This window comes from Scylla paramamosain, chromosome 33 (assembly GCF_035594125.1).
Source record: "Scylla paramamosain isolate STU-SP2022 chromosome 33, ASM3559412v1, whole genome shotgun sequence".
Classification (NCBI taxonomy): Eukaryota; Metazoa; Arthropoda; class Malacostraca; order Decapoda; family Portunidae; genus Scylla; species Scylla paramamosain.
The window spans coordinates 11,604,732-11,609,867 of record NC_087183.1 but is presented as its reverse complement, the minus strand read 5'-3'; positions in this window follow the sequence as shown (position 1 = coordinate 11,609,867).

The following is a 5,136-nucleotide window of genomic DNA, read 5'->3' as shown; positions in this document are numbered from 1 at the left end:
CTTTGTGTTCCTTTGTGCCTCACGCTTCATCCCATCTCCTCTTAACTACACCCTGACACACCTCCCCTTACCTTAATTAATTCAATCTACCTCTTCCACCACCTCCGCACATCATACCACCCGCCAATGCACTTGCGCCTCCACAGCATGCTATTCCACCTAACTCCACCTTTTAAGCGAAGCCTCTCTCGCTCCCATCACCTGTACCCTCACGCGAGAAACACTGCGGTACATTGCTGGGAGACAAAGGTGACTCGATCAGCGAAACACTCAGGTAACTTTCGTCTCTACCTGAGTTTGAGTTGTTTGTATCTAGAGTTTATTTTGAGTTTTCCTTGAAGTTTTCGGTGCTGTTGTTTTTTATTCATTGTATCTCGTGTTTTTAAGTGTTTCTTTGGAGTTAAAGGGATGGAGAGAGAGAGAGAGAGAGAGAGAGAGAGAGAGAGAGAGAGAGAGAGAGAGAGAGAGAGAGAGAGAGAGAGAGAGAGAGTTGCCCAAGAAGCCCCCATCCGATTTTCAAGTATAGCAAACACACGTCAGCTCCAAAATAGATTTAAATAAGGCTTATATGAAAACCAAACAAACCAGTGTTGTCTGACCAAACCACCACCATCTCCTCCTCCTCCTCCTCCTCCTCTTCCTCCTCTTCCTCCTCCTCCTCCTCCTCCTCCTCTCCCTCCTCCTCCTTTTCTTCCTCTTCCTCCTCGCGTCTTCGCATAACACCATCTTAACATGAGACAACATAATGAGATGCCATGTTCACTTACCTGACAACTTCAGACTCAGGTATGGATGAGAGAGAGAGAGAGAGAGAGAGAGAGAGAGAGAGAGAGAGAGAGAGAGAGAGAGAGAGAGAGAGAGAGAGAGAGTTTACATGATCCCACCCACCACACAGTCCCACACCTTGTTGATCTTGACGCGCCGCTGAGTCTAACCTTCAACATCAGAGGGTAGACTAACATAGATATTCAAAACAAGTGCACAGACAGAAAAAAAGGGGAGACAAACAAACAAGAGAGAGAGAGAGAGAGAGAGAGAGAGAGAGAGAGAGAGAGAGAGCATTCAGTCCCTTCCTCCCAGCACCCATCAGTCCACATTACCTCCCATCAAGCACTTTCTTTGCTAACGAGTCCCCGAAGAGAGCACTCAGCCACGCCTCACCACCACCACCATCACCACCACCGCCACGCACGCTAAAGTATGTCAACGAAGCACACAGAAAACGAGACTTAAAAGGATGCCTAAGTAGATTATAATTCTCTGTCTCCTTCTGACTGTCATGGAAGAAGAGGAGGAGGAGGAGTAGGAGGAGGAGGAAGACAATATGAAACCAAAAACAGGAAATAAAACAAGGAGACCCAGAAAAATAAATAAGAGAAAGTGGAGAAGGAGAAGGAGGACGAGAGGATGAGGATATTGTGAAAGAAAAAAAAAGGAAATAAAACAAGAGGAACCAGAAAAATAAATAAGAGGAAGAGAAGGAGGACAAGGACAAGAAAGAGTAGGAAGAAGAGAAAAGGAGGAGGAAGAGAATGAGGTGGTAAAAGAAGACAAATTAAGGAAAGGGAACGAAAAGAATGAAAAAAAAAGAAAGGAAAAAAAGGCAGATGAGAAAGAGGAAAACGAGAAGATTGAAGGAGAATAGGAGGACGAGGAGGACGGAAAAGTCTACCGTTAAAATGCACAGTACTTTCCCCGGGAGGAAGAGGAAAGACACCCGATGGATCGAACATAAATTACCGGCTGGATTAAGAAGACATCCAGCTGAGACTGAAAGGATTTCGGGACGGAGGAGAGAGAGAGAGAGAGAGAGAGAGAGAGAGAGAGAGAGAGAGAGAGAGAGAGAGAGAGAGAGAGAGAGAGAGAGAGAATGAAGGCAGGGTCCCCGCTCATCGCCATCATCATCTCATAGCCAGCCAATCACATTCGGCGAAGCTTCCACTGAACACAATGAAGGACTCCTCATCACTCAGCTGCACTCGCACGACTGCACGCTCCCCTCCCTGCTCTGCCTCATAATCTGGTTAATGTATGGAGATGAAATTGCTGTACGGGTTGCAGACGCAGGGGCCAAAAATATACCTCTATATCAAATTAAACGTCTATCTGTATCCAAATGGTTCCTTTTTACGGCCATCCCCGGCACTAATTTCACTTGCATTTCGATAACAATGGCGCAAAAAAGTGTCTTTGATGTAGCAGTTTTTTACATTTTTATTCACCATCGCCAATTTATCTACAGCTTATGGAACGCGGGGTTTTCATTCACTACTTCACCCGCGGACCAAACGCCGCGCTGAGCCTCGTCTCTGCGGGATGACTGACGCACTGATCACCCCGTGCATGCCTCGCCGCGGCCATGAACACCAGCAATGTCTGTCTGAATACCACCGCCACCACTACCACTACCACCACCACCATTCCATCTACTGCTACTATTACTGCTGCTGTGGTTGATATTATAATAACATCAATAACTATACTGCTGCTGCTGCTGCTGCTGCTGCTGCTGTTGCTACTACTTGCATAAACAACGTATCCACCCACCTCATCACCTTTACCATCTCTGTCCTCCCTCACCTTGCATCTTTTTGCCCCCCTCCCTCACACTATCTTCCTCCTCCTCCTCCTACTACTACTACTCCTCTTCGGCTCCGCATCTGTAATCTCCGATTCTTGTTTGTCGACAATTATCGGCTTTGTTCGTAAGAGAGAATCAGTACCTAGGCGCGACAAAAATACAGTCAACTCAATTAACCTGGCTTCACGATTCAGGGTAGGAGTTTCGAAGCGCTACCTGGTGTGTGTGTTTATGTGTGTGTGTGTGTGTGTGTGTGTGTGTGTGTGTGTGTGTGTGTGTGTTGCTGTTCTATTTTGGGCAGAATGACAATAACTTCTATGTTGTGACCTGACTTCATTGCCACATTTTCTCTTTATTGTAAGAATAATTTCGTCGGTAATGGCGTGAACAATAACATGAGGGATAATATGAGGTGATTTTGAAATACCTCCATGAATGTTTTTTTTTTTTTTTCATTCAGGGAGGAACAACGCTTAGGAGAAAGATGAAAATAACAATTAATAATAAACAGATGACGAGGCAAAATTGAAGGCAGAAATGAGAAATAAGAGAAGGAAGAGTGCTGTGATTTTCAAATATTATCTCCACGTTTGTTGTTCACGCTTGAATGAGACAAGACAAGAGCTTAAATTAAATCTAAAAAAAAACACTAATCTCGTTAAGCATAGAAAATAATCAGTGCAAAGCTTGTGAGAGACTGCTTCCCTGCCCTCCCCCCCCCACGTTCACACCCGCCATCCCACACCCTACACCCCACACCCTCCGCCCCACCCCTTCCACCCCACATCAGCTAGCACATACCTGCCGTCCTGATACCCTTGCATCTTTAAGCACCAAGAGACAACACTGCAGTTCTCCTTGTGTCAGAAGCACTCGGGAGATTCATGATAAGGGAAGGTCACAAAAATGTATCGGTTCTTTGTCTTTCTCTTGTAATTTTGGGCACTAAAACAAAAAGAAGTGTCTTATCATTACACACAAGACTGTAAATAATAGATAAAAACAAAAGTTATTAGTTCTTTGTCTTTGTAATACATCTAGAATAAAAAAAAGTCATAATAACTAATAATCACAAAAATGTATTAATTATCCTTCCTTCTTTCATGATTTTTTTAACTCGAATCAATAAAAACCAGCACTAACATTTCTCAAGGGATTCTTCACAATAATAGAAAGACATGAAAAGCACAAATCCTCAGCATTTCTACCGTGGTTTCAAACACTTATCAAAAACTCACTCCAAACACACGTCCACTTTATATTCATTAGTCTCACCATTTCTCATTAGCCTCAAAAGAAAGAAAACTATTTATAAAGCATCACTTCCTCGTCCTTCTCTCGTGCTTCCGGATTCGTATTAAAAGGCTGCCCTCCTCCAAACTTTTCACTTCAATGTCTTCAGTGTCCCTCCTTCATTCTCTTCCTGTCTGTTATGAAGCGACACTGAGCGACTCTCTCTCTCTCTCTCTCTCTCTCTCTCTCTCTCTCTCTCTCTCTCTCTCTCTCTCTCTCTCTCTCTCTCTCTCTCTCTCTCTCCCTTTGTGTAGAACTTGCATCGCCTCCTTTTGTACAAATAATAAAGACAAAATAGAATGAGCGTGGCAGCTCGTGACATAGACAAGTCAAAGAACAAATATGTGCTCACCGGTAAAACATGTCGAGACACGTGCACGGCGGCGGTGGCTGTCTGGCTATTACTAGTGGCTGGGTCTTGATGGCACCGGTTCGATCCCAATTAGGCTTGAGTAAAAATAACTTCACTTAACTTAGTTTCCCTTAGAGTGCGTGGTGGAAATGAAGCTAGGTGAGGCTGCGTAAGGTTAGGTTAAGTGTGAGTGTTATTACTTCCGTGATATTCTTGGGTATAAATGATGTACACTGTCCAGGTAGGCAAGTGAAGGTCATTGCTACCAGGCTACCCTTTACTGCTTCCCTTAGGTACTCTCCCTTACTCTCCTTTAGATTATTTTACATGTCTTTATCATTCCTTACTTGAGGTTAGGTTAGGTTAGATTAAGCTTCCATATGATTAATACACGTCTCATTTAACGGGAAATTTAATCACAGAGCAAGGTGGAGTTGACTTACGTGCTATCATCCTCACTCAATAAGATTACCTGGGTCATATTATGCAAGATCAAGCTACTATACTGCCTCTACACGTGTCATCCGAGGAGAGGTGTGACGAGAGGAGCAAGGGGCGAGATGAGTTATGCTACTGTCACTATATATATTACGGTACACTCGACCACTTGATAAGAAAGACAGAGTAGTGAGGTCTCTTATCCATGCCATTACTTGATTAGATAGAGCTAAACCTTCCACTGTGATGACGTAAGGGAAGGAATACACAAAGGATGAAAAAGAATGATGTGAGGGATAAATGACAGGAACAAGGACACAAGAAGAGAAAAGAGAAAAACTGAATAGATGAAAGAAATCCATATATAAGGATGGTGAGATTGACAGAGAAGACAACTAAAGGAAAAAAATGAAATAAATAAATAAAAGAGAAACAAGGAATAAAAAAGAAGAGAGACAATGATAGAGAAAAC